Below are 18,868 nucleotides of genomic sequence, written 5' to 3' on the forward strand. Positions count from 1 at the left end.
TTTGTATGACAAATGGAAAGGCTATAAAGCGAAACAGTGCATTGCTCAATGAATTTCATTCCATTACTTTTGGGATCCTCCAGAGACTATTTTTGGAAATGGACTTCCCTGATTTTGTCAAGGTCAATTGTCATTATAGTGTTTAGAGGAGTCCTAACCATAGTTCAGATATATTTGGGATATTGTAGTTGCTTTTTTTTTTCTCCTGATCTTGATGGTCCATGGGCTGATTATAGTTCTATGAGAAGAAAAGGGAGAGAGGAAATGTTACCCTGAAATTTTGAGGGTTGTTTGAAAAGAAATAGGAGGCTAGTTGCAAATGTTTCCAAGCCCACTGCAGCGGAAGTGATGGTGTCCTGCCCAGAATCCCCCCTCCCTAGAACAGAGGTTCTCATTCCACTGTCCTGCTGGGAGTATTGATGGCTGGCAATTCTCAACCGAGGCCATGAAGAGTTCTTCCTAGTCCAAGGTCACGTGTCTTCTAGGCAGCTCATATCTATTGATATGGAAGATAGGGGTCTAGGCTACCTATCTTACCCTCCACCCCTGCCTCAAGTGAGGACAACTATGAATGGTGACCCTGGTTCCAGAGTTCCTTACAGGGTTTGGCCGAGGCCTTTGATGCAACTGAATCACAGTTCCACTTTCTGCCCAATTTTTAATAACATTTTATCCTCCAACATAAGCAAGAACATGAGGTGGTAGAAAGGGCACCAGACCAGGAATCAATCAGGAGACCCTGAGTGTAATGCAAGCCTTGCCACTATTAAGTGTTAAGATCTTGGACAAGTAATTTGTCTTTTTTTAAATGTTTATTTATTTTGAGACAGAGTGAGAAAGAGAGAGAGTGTGCAGGGCAGGGGCAGAGAGAGAGGGAGGGAGAGAGAGAATCTCAAGCAGGCTCTGTGCTGTCAGCATAGAACCCAGTGGGGGGCTTGATCTCATGAAGTGTGAGATCATGACCTAAGCTGAAATCAAAAGCTGGACACTTAACCAACTAAGCCACCCAGGCACCCCAGTAATTTGTCTTTATGTTTCTTATTTTTCTTACCTCTCAGGGGTAAAGCTTGGCCTGGATTAACATTCTTACCCATAGGACTTCCCCCAGTGGGTGTCCTTTGACTCTGAAATTTTACATGTAAGATCTATACTTTTTTTTTTTTTTTTTCTGGCGAGAGGAGCCATAGCTTTCGTGCATTTCTCAAAGGGCTCCACAGACGTTTAAGAACAAAAGCCTTAGGTGATTATTGAATCATCCCTGACTCTAACTAAAAACTGATGCCTCTATGCATAGTATGTGAATCAAGATGAAAATTATTCAGCATCAGTGTTTCTCTGTAGAATCTGTAGTGAAGAGGAACCTTTACTGACTTTGGCTCTGAGATAGCAGGACTAAGTAGATGTAGACAAGAAATTTCAGGGTAGGGAGAGTGGGAGCAGCTACAGAAATAGGCAGTATTTTTGTACTTCACGGAGGGCATTTGTAGAGAAAGCTTCCGAGAACTCTTTCATTTGATTCTCGGGAGGGGGGGATTGCGAAGCTCTGCTTTAGCAATCTGAGCGTTATCTGCCTGCATCTCAAAAATCATACCTGTAACAACAGCAAGCTGGCCTCCAGCCTAGGGGATTTGAAGAGTACCTCTTTACTTGGTAGCTTATAGAGAGAAGAAATATTCCTCAGAAAGTAGTATCGTAAGGGATAGGACTTCTTCTACAAAAGGGAAAATGTGAAAAGATGCCTCAGAATGTAGCATGGGTAGGATTGTTTCCCACCCTTGGAAGTGGTAACCAGAGGCAGAGGAATCACTCGACGAGGATGTGGGAGGGATTCCTGCCCTAACCCATGGTGGGACTAGGCTATCTTATGGTTGTCTGGGTCTGGGTTTTTCTGAACCTGGTGAAGGATTCTGGTCCATGATCGTTGCATGCGGAAGCTAAAATCAATAGAAGGGCGACAACATTTAAATGCCATGCAACGATGAAAAAGAGATAATGAAACTAGTCAAGAAATAATATCCAATGTCCCCATGTGGAAACATCTGTCTGTGTCTGTATGACACAAACCTGACAGATCCAGCTGAAATAGAGTTTTTCTGTTTATTTGTTTTTTGTTGTTGTTGTTTTTGGTGTACATCAGTACCTTGTGAAGAAATGTTTTGGTGCACACCCAGAGGTGGCTGACATATCTTACTGAATAACAGGAGGCATGGGGCAAAATAGATAGGAGAATAACTTTTTTTTTTGGATTTTCCTGCATAAATAACACTGAGCACTGTACGCCGATGAGCAAGCACGGAGCTGAAGCTGTCTTGCTTTATGTTGAAGAAACATTTCTTGCCAATGTGTACCATGTTGCAGTGTTCGTGATCTCTGCCAGTCTCCCAGTGACTTCTTCACTTGCCTTGAACAATACAGTGAGCCTACTGAGCTTGTAGGAACTCGTTTCTCCAACTGGAGGTGTGGGGCGCCTGGGTGGCCCAGTTGGTTAAGCGTCCGACTTTGGCACAGCTTATGATCTCGTGGTTCGTGGGTTCGAGCCCCGCGTCAGGCTCTGTGCTGACAGCCCAGAGCCTGAGGCTGCTTCAGATTCTGCGTCTCCCTTTCTCTCTGTCCCTCCCTCACTCATACTCTGTCTCTCTCTAAAAAATAAATAAACATAGATATTTAAAAAAATAAAACTGGTTGTTTGGTTTTAGGGGCCCAGTATTGATACCTTGGTACAATATTGATACCTTGGTACATTGATCCCCTTGGTACATGGTCTTAGATCTCTTGGGGTCTCTCTGAGGCATTGTATTAGGCTTTCTACTTGTGTCAATTATACCTAATTGCTGGTATTTCACTGAAATCAAACTGTCTTTATTCTTTATGAATTTCCAATACTTCTGTCCATTAATCTTCTGTTAGCAAATTCATCTAAGAGCAGGCACGAATGGTTTTCCTTTTCTTTTTTTAAAGTTTATTTATTTATTTTCAGAGAGAGAGAGAGAGTGCGCAAGGGGGGAAGGGGCAGAGAGAGGGAGAGAGACAGAATCCCAAGCAGGCTCCATGCTGTCAGTGGGGGGTTGAATTTACAAATCATGAGATCATGACCTGAGCCAAGATCAAGAGTTAGATGCCCAACCGACTAAGCCATCCAGGTGCCCCCCTTTTCATATTTTTGAAATGAGGTCTACAAGAATCTCTAGCAGCACATCATTTATTTTTACTGAACCTGATTCTTTTAGCCCTGGGTATTACTTTATAGTAGCTTAAGTTAATGAAACTGTCTTTAAAATTTTTTTTAATGTTTATTTATTTTTGAGAGAGAGAGAGAGACAGAGCATGAGCAGGGGAGGAGCAGAGAGAGGGGGGAGACACAGAATCTGAAGCAGGTTCCAGGCCCTGAGCTGTCAGCACAGGACCTGACGCGGGGCTTGAACCCATGAACCGTGAGCCCACGACCTGAGCCGAAGTTGAATGCTTAACCGACTGAGCCACCCAGGCACCACCCTGAAATTGTCTTTAAAAGCAAGTAGTTCTCAATAGAATGTGTTTCTTCTAAATTATGAAGTCATTATGAATATCACATCATCATATATAAGGAGATGGGCTTGCTGACAGATTTGGAAAAGAGTTTCTTCCTGAAATATTCATTAGATCAATTCCTATTTTTGTAACTTTTTTTTGCAGGATACCTCAAAATGCATCAAGCAATACTGGAATAGAAAGTGACTGGGAAACTGCCTGCAGAACCAAAGGCATCAAAATGTAGCTATCATAACTCAAGTTAGCTCTTACACTGACCCTGGTTACTGGCAGCAATGGAGGCCTGTTCTTTATATGTGTCAACTCGTTGGATTCTCACAACTTCCTCCTGAGGTATTTGTCCCATTTTATGCACAGTAACCATTCCATGAATATTTGCATAAATCTGGTGATTCTCTTTTTCTTTTGCCATCAATCACCTTCCCAACATCATGGTGAGGCCCTTCTCCCCTTCTGTCTCTCTGTCTTTCATCTCCTCCTCACCATCTTCATGGCCTAGGTCCGGCCTGCATTACTGAGGTGGCCTCTGAAATGGTATGTCATTCTCTACCCTGCAGTTGGCTCGGTTTTTCTAACTCCCAATAATGCTCCTACGTTAGTCAGGTTTTTTGTTTGTTTGCGGGCGAGTGAAACTTAAACTACATTAAGCAAATCAGGAAATTTGTTGGCGCATCTCACTGGGAAATCCAAAGATAGGAGTTTGATGGGAGCCCCGGCTGGACCTAGAGTTTCAGATATACCCACTGCTGGGTATGTTGGTCACTGGCAGGCCAGGACTCAGATTCTACCAGCGGCACGACCAGGCAGAAACAGAACATCTTCCCACACGGTTTTGGCAACATGGTCCCAAGGAAGACCACAGGCCTATCGATGACTCAATCACTGATGCCACAGTCACGGGGGCCTTTCGTTGGGCTGACCTGGGTTACCCATCCATCCCTGTGGTGTGGAGGATGGAGTCAGCCCCACCCAAACCCCGTGAATGGGTTCCCTTGTTAGCCAGGGAGGAAGAGGGAGCCTTGGCAGGCAAACACAACAGATGTCCATGACATTCCATGTTTAAAGTCTCGCACCGGCTTCCAAATGTCTTTGGATAATCACCAAACTCCTTAGCATGCCATATAGCCTTGTCTACCTGTACGGTTTTATTTCTGCCTCTCTTTTCCTTGACATCTTTCCTAAAGGTCAATTTAAGCAGCCTATCACAACTTCCTTCTAGCCTGTGATACCTTGTCTGTGATTCTGTAGCATCCGAAACCTCGGTATCCTAGCCCTGAACACACTTTTTTTGTGTAATCACTGTTTATCCGCCCTGAATTTACTAGCGAATTCTCTGCCCAAGAGCTTAAACTATACCTATGCCCTAACCCTACCCTAGTTCAAGTCCATCAGATTCTTGGGGGTGGGGAATGGGAGGAATGTCTGTCTGTGTGTCTATGTGTCTATGTATCTGTCTCACTCTTCCTAATCTCTTCAGGTAATTTTGAGATGCAACGAGGCTTGAGAACCACTGAATTATACCATTAATGTTCTATTTAGATCTAACATTCTGTGATTCTAGCCCAAGATTTGGTAGGATTAGCTCTTCTGCTTTCTTCTTTTCTCCCTTCCTCTTTCTATTTCTGGCCATTGCATTTAGAGAGGTCAAAGCCATAGTTCTATTTAAAAAAATCAATACAAAATGGCCTCATTTTAATTTTAATTTACCTTAGGTGCTTTGAAACTGTCTCAGTGACACTGAGATTATCTGAGGTATTCAAGAATGAGTTACTTTGTCAGCTGCCCCTTTATACTAGCTCAGCCCAGCCTCTGCTCGTATGGGGCCCAGCTCTGGAGCTGTGCCTGTGGGCCCTTTATAATTATATCTCAACAGCATGGCCAGTCAGGCCTACAGTGAACAGAGTCATTCAAGGCGCTTCCTGTAATGTTTCAAACTGTTGTGTTGTTGACATTCAGTGCATGTGTTTGTCATTGACACATAGGCTCTCATTCCAGCTGGAAAGCCTTGCCTTTCATGTAGAAGCTGTTTAAAGGAAATGTTTCTACTTATCTCAAAGCCAGAGAGAGAGTGGATGGGAGGGAGGAGTTGTTTGCCCACATCTTCAAACACACTGCATTTTGGGGATGCCAACAGAACTGTTTTAATTTGCTCCCCACAAAGGCAGACTTCTGCTTTTCCTGAGATCCTGACAGAAGAGTGTTTGTCTTTAATGTCACAAGACGTGATAGTGCAGCTGTGTTTATGGTGGGAGTTACCTGTAATTTATGTTCTAACTGAAACATTTAAGAAGATTAGCTGTTTCCTTTCATTTAAAGACCTGAAATCTGTTCTTCCCTTCCCTTCCCTTCCCTTCCCTTCCCTTCCCTTCCCTTCCCTTCCCTTTCTTTTTTAAACTCAACACTCCTACAAACATTTAACCACCAGCAAGGTGGTTAGAAAATCAGGACTTTGGTTCTCTGGCACAGAGTTGGAATTATTAAAATGGCAGCATTTCAGAAGGTAAACATATACTTGTACTTAGTTTCAATCTAGAAAAGTATAAGCAAATGAGGCAAAGCTAACCATACTGGCTATCTAAATGAGAGGACATTTTTTTAGGTTTCTGAGACCCAAGCTGATCACATCACGTGCCTCTCTTCTCCCTTATTCATGTCCCTTACTATCTTGTTATAGTTCAGATCATACTAAATCTTATTATCCTGAAAAATTGACTTCCAAGGACGTTAGGGACAGTGAGCTGGGTTAACACCTCCCAGGGTTTGGGATTTGGAAAAGGGGTGCAAGTAATTGTGGACTGATTGACTATACTGGAACCCCAAGTGTTTGTTTTATAAGCACTAACAGATTCCTCCCCTCATCTGACCCAGTCTGAAATATATTTTTTTCTCATCTAGGACCTAGAGAGGAAAACTCAATTTCCCCTTCCACTACTAAAGGAAATCAGAGCCCTTTGTTCACAATTATCTTTTAGGACCTTTTCTCTAAAACTAACCTTCCATTGAAGCATTCACTAAAATTGCCAACAAAAATTAATACGTAGCATCATTTACTCATTAACTTAGCAAGCATTTATCGAGTACCTACTGTGTCTGCACATTGTGTAAGGAATAAAAAGATGAGAGTGGGCTATGTTGACACAAATACATTTAATAAATTATAAATGCTTTAATAAGTCAATGAGCAAATTTGCTGCTGGTCACAGATATAAAGAAAGACAAAATTCTTCGATGAGATCTAGATTTAGTGTAACTGATAGTTTCTTGTTCTATGACTCTTGAGGCCCTCTGTCAAAAGTCAAAGAGGTTTATCTGGACTGATTCATTTTTGTTAGTCCATGTTGACTCACAGTGGTGCTATCTTTTTAAATAAAATTGTCCAAATTCTCAGCGATAGTCAATTCTAGAATTTTCCTGGGCATCGGTTGTCAATTTCACTGGTTTGTACTTTTCCAAATCTTTATCTGAACATTGTTTGATCATTTATGTTTCCCCAACTTTCCTCTACAGGCAGCAACACCTACAGTATGACTATTTTATAACGAAGCCATCAGCAGTACGGGAGTTCACGGCCTTACACTAGCGTGGACAAAGTCAATATGACCATTGGGTTTCTGAGCATGTCAGAAGTGCACTTCATCCACACTCTTCCCACAAAAATGACCCAGAATTGGTAGGTAGATTCCCCTTGGCCATTTAGAAATCTCCAACCAAAACGCCTTTCTAGGCACTAGAAATTTAGTCTGAATTTGCTTTTTTTTTTTAAGTTTATTTTTGAGAAAGAGAAAGAGAGAGAGAGAGAGAGAGAAGGGCAGAGAGGGAGGAGACCGAGAATCCCAAGTGTGCTCCGTATTGTTAGCACAGAGCACAAACTCGTGAACCAGAACCATAAGATTGTGTGACCTGAGCCAAAATCAAGAGTTGAGTGCTTAACCGAATGAACCACCCAGACACCCCCAGAATTTGTTTCAAAGTTATTATAAAGACCTCTTTGTTCTGTTAAACAATTTTTTGGTAAGTCTAAAATTATTTGAAAGGAAAAAGTTAAAGATAATATAATTTATTCAGTTCATTCGTCACTGATTATTGGACATTTAAATTGTTTCTAAATATTATTTTCTTTTAAAATTTATTTACTTTGAGGGAGAGAGAGAATAAGCAGGGGAGGGGCAGAGAGAGAGGGAGAGAGAATCCCAAGCAGGCGTCATGCTGTCAGTACCAAGCATGATGTGGGGCTTGATCTCATGAACTGTGAGATCATGACTTGAGCCGAAATCAAGAGTTGGATGTTTAACCAACTGAGCCACCTGGGAGCCCTATAAATATTCTTTTTTGAAAAAAATAATTTTATAGTGAATATCTTTGCCATAAATTTTTATGTATATCCTTATTAATTTCCTTATAATACATTCCTAGAAGTGAAATTGTTGGGTCAAAGTGTATGCATTTTTTACACCTATTATCAAACTATTCTGTAAATTTCCCTTAATACTACCATTGGCTCTTACAATTTTTAAAGTATTTTTCAATTTCATAGAAAAAACAGTGGTACTTCACTGTTTTTGTTTGTTTATTTATTTATTTGGAGAGAGAGGGAGAGAGAGGGAGAGAGAGAGAGAATGAATGAGAGAATCCCAAGCAGGCTCCATCCTGTCAGCATAGAGCCTGGTGCAGGGCTTGAACTTACAAACTGTGAGATCATGACCTGAACCAAAATCAAAGAGCTAAACACTTAACTGATGGCCACCCAGACACCTCTATTATTGTTTTAATTTACATTTCTTCTATTACTGAGGAAAATCCTAATCTTTTTATGTTTATTACACATTTATACTTTGTGTGTGTGTGTGTGTGTGTGTGTGTGTGTGTGTGTGTGTGTGTGTAAATTACCTGTTCAGGACTTCTACATGTTTTACTTTTGGAAGTGTTCCCATTTATCATAGTGATTTGTATTAAGTCATTGATGTAGTTCCAACGTTTGCCCTTATGTTGAGAAACTCTCCCAGTTGACAACCTTGGAGATTTTATGTTTAATTTGTTAAGATAGTGTGAGAGTTTTATTTGTCTTTAAAAAAAAAAATAAACATCTCTTCAGGAATTGAAAGAATAACAATATATGAGCCACAGGATCCAAGTAACATCCAAAATCAGTTTGCTCCACTGGTAATCACGCTTTATCTTTAGATTTTCACTTTTTTTGATCAGAGGGAGAGTTTCTGGTCAATACTGCTCTCTCAGGGAGTGGTAGGGCATGAGAATGAAACATGCCCATCTATGATCTACCTGCTCATGTCCCCATGAGGACTCTTCTGTCTTGCCAGCCCCCCTTTTCTCTCACCCATGGCTTTCTGGGAATTCAAATAAGACCTATCATCTTTCTTCCTATCAGTCCTCCTCATATATGGACACCTCCCAGGGGTCAGGCACCTTCAGTTAATTTGTCCAGAAAAGTCTCCCATGCTCCCAGCCCAACTTATCCACTTAGAAAGTTCCTACTCATTTTTAGGACTTAGGCTAAAGGCTCAACTGTAGTCATGCTGAGAGGTGATGTGATTGCCAGGGGGGTGCACAGAGTGCTTAGATATGGCACTGGTAGATTTTAAGTCCCTTATAAATAGAACTGTGACTTACATACAGCCCATAGTTTATGCAGCTGATTTTTGTTACTTTTGACACTTCTCTCATATTATAGTTATAATCTGTTTTTTCCTGTGAGAAGTTGGGGGACATGTTTCCTGATCCCTGTGCCTCACACTTCCATCCACTTCAGTGTGAATTCTTCTCTTGCTTCCTGGGCAGGTTCCAGTCTCTGATGGCCTCGTATAACATTGTATGCGTGTCTCTCTTAAAATACTCCCTTGATGTCTTGACACTTCTCCCTTTATACTATTTTCCCTGCCTATTAAAATGTAAGATCTGTCAGAGCTTGCTGTATGTCTTATTCATGTTTATGTTTTCCTCAACCCAAGTGCTGCCTGATAAATGGAATGTGTTCCGTGAAAGTTTAGCATTGTTAGCATTGTGTCTATCTCTATAGAAATGATTATGTTTGTTGCATGCAGCAATTGAGAAATGTGAATTTTACTTTATATCCCATAGTTTGTGAACCACACAATACATATATATTATGGAGAAAGTAGGAAGTGCTGTTAAATGAAAAGAAGAAAAGGAAGCTCTTCTGTGATTATACCTTCTAGAGAGTACCGCTGTTAATATTTGGGCATCTATTCCCCCCGAATTTGAAGATGATGGTAATGAAGATGATGAAGGTAATTTTTTTGAGTACTTCCTGTGTGCCAGGGATTACACAGATTTTCTCACCGAATCCACATGTTAACAGTATGTGATAGGGTGGCTACTGTTTTCTGCATTTCAGAATGGAAGATGTGAAGGCTTAGGGAGGTTAAATAATGTGATCAAGATCCTATGACTGACAAATAGCTTAGCCTGGACTTGAACTCACACAGTATGAGCCTAAGCACACGTGAGTCAAGATAGCACGTTGTTCAAACTGCACATCTCCAGAGCCAAACTTCCTGGGTTTAAATCCCAGCAAGCTGTGTGGTTTTAGGCAAGCTAATTAATCTCTCTGTGCCTCAATCCTCATTCTCTTGTTTTAAAAATGGACTTAATATGATATTAACCCCAAGTTCCGCACAAAGTTGGACTGAGGATAAGAGAAAATCATTTATGTGAAGTATTTAGAACCTATAGTAAAATTCGAATAATTTTTCTGTAACCACAACTTTGATACCAAGAATTCTCACAAATAATTGTTACCTCGTATGTTACTATATATATTAAATAAAAATCATCACATCGTAATCATCTGTTATCTATGTATTTACTACGCTATGAATGTCGCTTTAATTAATAAATATATTTGTACCACATCATTAATAGGATCATACAGTATTCTACTCTTTGAATACACCAAAATTTATGTAACCAATTTCCTATTCCTCTAGGATGAGAGCTTCATGAGATGGGGACTGTTCTAAACCCTGTCCTGTGGTTTTCCTGTGCCTAGAACAGAGCTAGCACAAGGTAGGCACTCATTGAGTGAATGAATGAATACTTTTGAAGTTATTTTCAATTTTTCCCTATTAATAATATTTTAAAAATTTATTTACTTCTAGGAGTTTTTGAAGTTTTAAAATTTTCTTGTAGTGTAATATACAACCTTCTGGTTACTGCTTAAGAACCAAAATGTCATTCCCACAGTGATGTAAAAACATGTTGTGTCTAAGGATGCCCATTTGGTTGAAGAGCAAAAATACTGAAGCTGAAGTAAAGATGCATGGTTATGTTTGAAATAATAACTTTAAAAAGTCTCTTTCATGAGATTGTTTTCAAAGAGTGCTTTACCATGTGGGCAAATTTTAACAAAAATTGCTCAAATTAGCTCCAAGTACAATGACATGCATAATGCTTTGATTACACATATGAAATTCATTTAGTCAAAAGAGACTTTGAGTAGGAAAAATGCAACTTTGTAAGAAAAAAAAAAAAAAAAACCATTACTATAATGATAGAGTAGCTCCCCCAAGATCTAATCACATGCACATTTAGAAGAAAGCATTTTATAGTCTCTGTAACAGTAACATCTGGTGACTTCCTGACTGTTCCACAACATCTCGACTCCGCTTCCAAAATTCCATTTTGTGTCATACAAATCTGTAAACTTGCCTGCAGAGATGTACTTGGACTGATCTTGGACTGAATTTTCCACTGAACTTAAAAAGTGTGCTACTGGGGCGCCTGGGTGGCTCAGTCGGTTAAGCGTCCGACTTCGGCTCAGGTCACGATCTCACGGTCCGTGAGTTTGAGCCCCGCGTCAGGCTCTGTGCTGACAGCTCGGAGCCTGGAGCCTGTTTCAGATTCTGTGTCTCCCTCTCTCTCTCTGCCCCTCCCCTATTCATGCTCTGTCTCTCTCTGTCTCAAAAATAAATAAACGTTAAAAAAAAAATTAAAAAAAAAAGTGTGCTACTATTCCTCAGTACCTTGACTTAGGGTGGAATATAGTAATGAATGGGAAGCCAAGATCAATGAGGCTAGGAGAGCCATGTCGCTGTTATGATGTAGTTAACACCTTGGAGATGTTAAGGAGGTGATGAGACTGGCCAAAAGAACTTATTGAGCAGAGAAGGATGATAAATAGACTCTGACTAGCTTGAGGAACAGACGTAGCAAAGGGAGGAAGTCTAGAATCCAGCCAAGAGTATGCTTTTATGTGAGAATGCGTCACAAGTATATTATGCTTCTTGATGGCTTTAACTTAATTTTATTTTTTGGCATTGAACCGAAGCGTAAACTGTGTAATCCAGTTCGCTTCCTCATGTAGCATTGAAGTTGCTTCAGACTTGGTCAGTTTGTCTTTCATTTTGATTTTGTTCAGTATGAAAATGATAGTCCCTGGCTCCCTGCGAGTGGTCCGAACAATATTTTTTTCCAAATAGCTGCTGTAGTTAGATCAGTTTGTGCCAAGACTCTGAAAACTGAATAAGAGACATTAGAGACCTGTGAACAATGGTTAAGCAGTTAACGAGGCATTGTAGAAGGAAATAAGCCATTGACATTTACTGAACAGCAGAGTGTGAAGTAAAAATAATCTTACTATGGTGTTCTGGTGCACTTGGGTGGCTCAGTCAGTTATGTGTCCGACTCTTGGTTTCGGCTCAGGTTATGATCTCATGGTTCGTGAGTTGGAGCCCCGCGTCTGGCTGTGTGCTGATGGCGCGGAACATGCTTGCGATTCTTTCTCTCTCCTTCTCTCTCTGCCCCTCACCTGCTCACTCTCTCTCTCTCCTACAATAAAAAAATAAACTTAAAAAAAAAATCATCTTACCATGGTTTCCTTTCCTTTGTCTTCTCTCTTCATTAGTTTGCTTCTCCATTTTTTCTCCCGTTCTCTCCTTCTGAGTCTTTCTCTCTTCCTTTCTCCCCTTTAAATGTGTTTCTCCTTTATTCCTATATTCTCCTTACTCCCTCCTCTCCACTGCTGTACCCTTGCATCGCTTTTATTATTTTCACTTTCTTCGCCCACCCCTCCGCACAGTTTTTTAACTGCCCATAGAGCTAAAGAATTAGTGAAATAGAGGTTTATGGTTTGTAACTTAAAAAAATAGTTTGAGGAGAGTGTTTACTTTTCCAAGGAAAAAATTGTGCTTCGCTTTTTTCTGATCTTCGTTTTATTCCCTAATGAAAAGCCCTGGAATAAAATCTGGCACAGAAGAACCAGTACCTTAAATCTTATAAATTAGTATTCCCTTGATTCAGTTTTCCCCTTTGGATCAGTTGACCTTGAAAGAAGAAGGATCTCCTGTGTCTTCTCTAAACAACTAAAGATGGGCAGTTGCTGTTGCCTCTATAGGTGCTCTTAAAGATGGAGTGTCGCTGGTTTCCCAGCTCCTTGTTTCAGTGTGTCGTTATTATCATGTCTACCCGAATTTTCTTGCCGTGTAGTTTGCGCTCACGTTCTTTTGTTTGAGCCTTAGCAGAAGGAGCAAAGGGACAATGACCTCCCAGAGGTAACAGTTCAAGTTCTAGAAAATGGCTTCAAGATCACCTTTGGATCTTTTATAGCACAGTCCATGGACAGAGCATGGGCTCTGGAGCCTGACACTTGGGTCCCTGGGCGAGGCATTTACACCCTCTCTGCATCCGATTCCTCAACTATTAGAGAACATTCAGGGGACTATTGTGATAACGAAAGGTATGTAAACTGTCGGAACACTTAGCATGGCGCCCACATGTGGTGAGATACTGAGAAATGGGGGCAGAGACCTCTGGAACCCCCACAGTAGGAGGCTCTTCCCATGGGAATGCTCCTGATTGTCCCTCCTACCTCTACATGACCCATAAACAGTGAGTGTGATCTGAGAATATTAAAATCAGAGAGATCAAAGAGCATTAGATATTGAGAGGAAGGGAGAAGCAGAGATAGCAAGTTGGCCTCCATACCTCGTGCCTCTGTGCATAGGGACCAACCCCCTCTTTGGTAGATGTGTGACTACACTTGGGAGCTTCCCAATATGGATGTAGGAGAAATGGTGGACCTGTCATTTGCCGAATTAACTTTTTTCAAAAGGACTATGGAAGAAGTCCCGCCCCTGGGGTTGCCCCTCCTCTGCCCACCACCCCCCCCCGCCCCAAGGCATGGCACAAATATCTGGTTAGTGAAGAAGCCAAGCAAATGTGATAAACTGACTCTCTCACAGTTTGTGGTTTCGGCCTGTGTCAGATTCTGTGCTGACAGCTCAGAGTCTAGAGCCTGCTTTGGATTTTGTGTGTCCCTCTCTCTCTGCCTGCTCGTGCTGTCTCTCTCTCTTTCTCTCTCTCTCTCTCTCTCTCTCTCTGTCTCTCAAAAATGAATAAATGTTAGGGGTGCCTGGGTGGCTCAGTTGATTAAGCATCCGACTTCAGCTCAGGTCGTGATCTCACGGTTTGTGAGTTCGAGCCCCACATTAGGCTCTGTGCTGACAGCTCAGAGCCTGGAGCCTCCTTCAGATTCTGTGTCTCCCTCTCTCTCTGCCCCTCCCCCACTCACGATCTGTCTCTCAAAAATGAATAAATGTTAAAAAAATGAAAAAAAAATGAATTAACATTTAAAAAATAACAGAAAGAAGAAAAGAAAAAAACCTGACTCTCTTTCAAGTGTAAGAGTTACACAAGACAATGTTCTGTGTGTTTGTGTGGTTGTGCACGTGGGTGTGTGTCATAAAGCTCATAGAATCAAATTCTTCTCTTAGCAATATTTGAAATGCTTCTAAGAGTTAAAAAATCTCAATTACAGTTTCTTGGTACTTTCATTAAATTAACCTTAAAATAGACCAAAACCAATGCAGTCAGGAAATGTTTTTATGGAAATTTATGTTGGCTAAACTCTGAAGGTTTCAGTAGGTCTTTTTTTTTTTTAATATTTATTTTTGAGAGAGAGAGTGCGTGTGCATGCAAACAGGGGGAGAGGTGGAGGGAGGGGGAGACATAGGATCCAAAGCAGGCTCTTTACTGACAACAGAGAGCCCGGTGCGGTACTGGAACCCATGAACTGTGAGATCATGACCTGAGCCAAAGTCAAGCGCTTAATCAACTGAGCCACCCAGGGGCCCCGAAAGCGACTTACTTTCTAACCAAATAAACGGGAATGAATTCAAAAATTTCTCTATAATGACATCACTTTTACTTGCTTTTATTATGCTTTCCTGGGTAAAGGAAGGAGAGTTGTATTATGACTGGTGGCTGGGAATTTCCCCTGACCCAAGATGTGAACGTTATTGGTCGCAGCTATCGTGAACAGTTTCTATGAAGATAAAACTGCAGAAAATGGAATGCATTGGGCCAGTGTTGATTCCAAAGTAGAGCCATAATGCTTTCATAAATCGATGTTCTGTTTGCTGAAATTCATCTTTCTCAGAAATGCTTATGGATGTAGGGTCTCGATGAGTGACAGAGTGAGAAAATGGATCTTTTGAGGGATCTGTATATGGTGTAGTACAAGATCATTCTAGTGCTGTCAAGACAACAAGGAGATAGAAGTTAGACACCAAAGGGGGGCATATTAAAGCCGTAGAAAGCTAGTCTTTAAGGAAACCAACAGAGAATGATACTGGTCCTCAGAATCTGAAATGGTGTAAGAAACTGAGTTTGAGGAGTTGTCTTCAGGCCATAGACCTTAAAGATGTGATGAGCTAGGCTGGGGGAAGGGTCTGAGTCCATTCACTGGTATTTCCTTTGCCTCACAGTTTTAGGAGAGAAAGGAGGGTTAGGTAAGAGAATGGGATAGTGAGAGGAAATAATGGGAGACATAGTGTCCGTAGTTATCCTGTACTCCTAAACATCTTGCTGAGTAGCCCAAGAATGCAAGGCCAACATCACTTTATACCCAGGCCATTTCTCAGGACTGTGTTTGCACTCAGCAGCCTTGAGAGATAAGTAATGTCTGCCTCTGGGACAGAGTGGAGGCTTGCTTCCAATGGAATGATGAGTTCCACAAGTTCTGTGTTCCTTGCCTTTAGTGCCACCAATGTGTGCAGCAGTCCCTCTGGGACCTCTGTCCTTCTGTAGGATTTGGGAGACAAGTGACTAGTGCCAAATACTAATGCTCATACTGCATGCTTTGCCATGAGTAAAGTCCTTTGTCTCTAACCCAGAGATCTCGTGTCTTCTTCCAGCATCCTGGAAACAGTAATGAGCTTATTTATTATTTTGGAGATATGTTGAAATCAAGCCTCAGACCTAATGGAAAGGAATACAAATGTTTACAGAAAGGTTTTTTAATTCTTTTTAATGTTTATTTATATGAGAGAGAGAGAAGCAGAGTGTGAATAGGAGAGGGTCAGAGAGAGAGGGAGACACAGAATCCAAAGGAGGCTCCAGGCTCTGAGCTGTCAGCACAGAGCCCAATATGGGGCTCGAACTCACGGCCTATGAGAACATGATCTGAGCCGAAGTTGGATGCTTAACCAACTGAGCCACCCAGGTGCCCCTCCAGAAAAGTTTTGAAAGAACTTGAGTCTTCACTAATGTATTCTCTTTTTCTCTGTCCCTCATGAAGTTGTTCAACCATCTTTAAAAAACATTCATAAACTCTGAGGTTCTTGGCAATGCTATAGATAGAATTCTTGGACTCCTTAACTTTGACCTCCAAAGTCACTGAACTTCCTGAATTCTTCTGAGGCACATGAAAGACTTGATGAGAGCACTGATGTTTTTGATACTAGACTGATGGGGTCTTGGAGGTGGTCCAGCTATTCTTGCCTTTAGGCTATACTGAAATCTGGCTGTTTTTCCAATATCTCCACAGAATGAGTGAGTTTAGCCACATACCTTCAGGATTTTTTCCCTCTTAGGACATTTTTCTGCTTTATAATTTAAATAGAATAAAAAGAATGAAATGGCTTATCATTTAAAAATTTTCCTTTTGTGGCCTTCTGTGGGTATTTAGAAACGGATCATACCCTGAGAGAAAAAAAAAAAAATCTTGAAGTTCACTGTCATTGTCTTTTCTCAAGGCTGAATGGTGTTCCAATTTTCTTTAAAAATCTTTCACTGTGAATCTCATTCCTGTAACTATTTTCTGCTGGGTTCCTCAGGGAAAATGGGAAAAGAGCTTTACTTGTATGTGCTCAAGATCTTTTGATCTTGCTTAACCCTTACATACATTTTCGTTCTGCCAGAGACTTCTGTGAGTACCATTTTCTAGGGGTTGTATATTAAGCTGATTCTTCAGTGGGGTCATTGAGATGATTAAGTTCTAAGACTCCTTCCAACGTAAGGTTTTTGAATTTATATTATTTGGGGATCCGATATCCCCAGTGCGTGTACACTTCTGTAGAGTATCATCATCCTCTATGACCAATTTGCATGACTAATTTGCCATGGTTTGTCTAAAAGACAAAGTGCTTCCAAAGATGCACTTGAACAGGAGACCCCGCCATTTCTACAAGCTTCCCTTATAGATATGCCTTGTCTTGTGCTTCAGTTTCTGGTAAACTCATTACGATTGATATTGTTGCAGTTAAGAAAAATCAGTTTTTATTTTAAAGGTGAAAACAGGAGCTCCTGGCTTAGTCAGTTAAGCGTCCCACTCTCGGTTTTGGCTCAGGTCATCATGATCTCATGCTTCATGAGATTGAGCCCTACATCGAGCCCCATGCGCTGTCAGCGTGGAGCCTGCTTGGGATTCTCTCTCTCTCTCTCTCTCTCTCTCTCTCTCTCTCTCTCTCTCTCTCTCTCCCCCTACCCTGCTCATGTGAATTCTCTAAATAAATAAACAAACAAACAAACATTTAAAAATATATTAAAAAATAAAGTTCAAAACGGAGCACATATGTATAGGGTCCCATGTATTAACTTTCCACCATAGTCTGATAGAGAAATACTGAAACCAAATTCTTTTCTCTCCTTTTCCCTTGAATTTTTCAAGCTGTGCAGCCAAAAACAGGTCATGGTTTTCCTTTTGACTTTCTCAGTCATTCACTCATCAGTCAACAAATGTTTATTTGAGACTTAGCTTGCGCAGGCAGCTGAGATTTAATCATCTGACTGAGTATAGTAACTGATCGTGTCGCTGTTTGCCATCAATTCTTTATTTTTTCCCTTTCATTCCTTAGTGACCTTTCTGTGGTATAGGATTTCTTGGGTTAGTGTGGAGTTAACATGAATAATTATGCAAGCATGGCCTTTGAGACTATCTTGAGAGAAGATCATTAAAACTCTGCTCAATTAGCTACTTAGTCAGGAAGTTTTTTTTTTTCTATGAATTTTATTTCTGCTCTTAGAAACATTACTTTGGCTGTTACTGTAATCAACAGTTTTAAGAGTTATAGCTAGCAATCTACTGACCATTAAAGCATTGTATTTTGCCTGCAAATCATATTTAGCCGAACTTTAATAGCTTAAATGGAGTCAGAAAAATGATGTTGTAGAATGGCTTTTATTTCTATGAAAAGATATTTACCAGTGATGATTTTCATTTTCTTCCTCTGACTCATATTCATTTTCTAATTGTTTTATTGTTAATGCCTATGAAACTGATGTGGAATCTATTGCTTAGAGTTATGGGTTTTTTAAAAAATTTTTAATGTTTATTCATTTTCAAGAAAGAGAGAGACAGAGACAGAGCATGAGTTGGGGAGAGGCAGAGAGAGAGGGAGACACAGAATCTGAAGCAGATCAGCTGTGCTGACAGCTCAGAGCCCGATGCGGGACTCAAACCCATGAACTGTCAGATCATGACCTGAGCTGAAGTCTGATCCTTAACCAACTGAGCCACCCAGGTGTCCCTAGAGTTACAGTTTTTAATTGTTGAAAGGGTCAATACAATCCGATAAGGCTTCCTGTGATCTTGCCATATTTTGAAAAAACCCAGTGTCACTGATGTTAATATTGGAGTATGTGAAAAAACCACATTCTTGTTTATACTTTAAATCTTCTTGGCCTCCATGGCCACCGTAGAATCAGATGACCAGATGCGTGTGGACTTCGACCAGCTTCCTGCAGGTACAGTCTGACTGCACCTCACCCAGGCCCTGTGCCACATGCCTCTCACTCCCTACCCCAGAGATTCTCTGAGACTGCAGGCTGAAACACCTAGCAGAAGCCCGCTGGGCATTCATGTGTATGTATGGTATCTGGGTGAGGGAGCTGTTGCCCCTAGAAATGTGACCCAAGGTTGATCCAGTTGGGCATGCCAGCCTAGGACTTTGACTCTTTCTTTTTCCCCAAGTAAGTAGATCTCATTATTTATTTAATTTATTTTATTGAAGTATAGTTGACCTACAATATTACATTATTTTCACATATACAGCATAATGATTCAACAAGTCTCTACATTATGCTG

At 40.9% G+C, this 18,868-nt stretch overlaps 1 long non-coding RNA gene across 1 annotated transcript; it reads left to right on the forward strand.

Moving 5' to 3' along the window:
* The first annotated feature begins 5,928 nt into the window (after nucleotides 1-5,928).
* On the forward strand, nucleotides 5,929-10,574 carry LOC131491872 (uncharacterized). The gene is made up of 4 exons (XR_009251696.1): nucleotides 5,929-6,028; nucleotides 7,036-7,198; nucleotides 9,625-9,794; nucleotides 10,494-10,574. It is a non-coding gene; the product is annotated as an uncharacterized LOC131491872 (long non-coding RNA).
* Nucleotides 10,575-18,868: the final 8,294 nt, after the last annotated feature.

Source organism: Neofelis nebulosa, chromosome 12, assembly GCF_028018385.1.
Source record: "Neofelis nebulosa isolate mNeoNeb1 chromosome 12, mNeoNeb1.pri, whole genome shotgun sequence".
Lineage (NCBI taxonomy): Eukaryota > Metazoa > Chordata > Mammalia > Carnivora > Felidae > Neofelis > Neofelis nebulosa.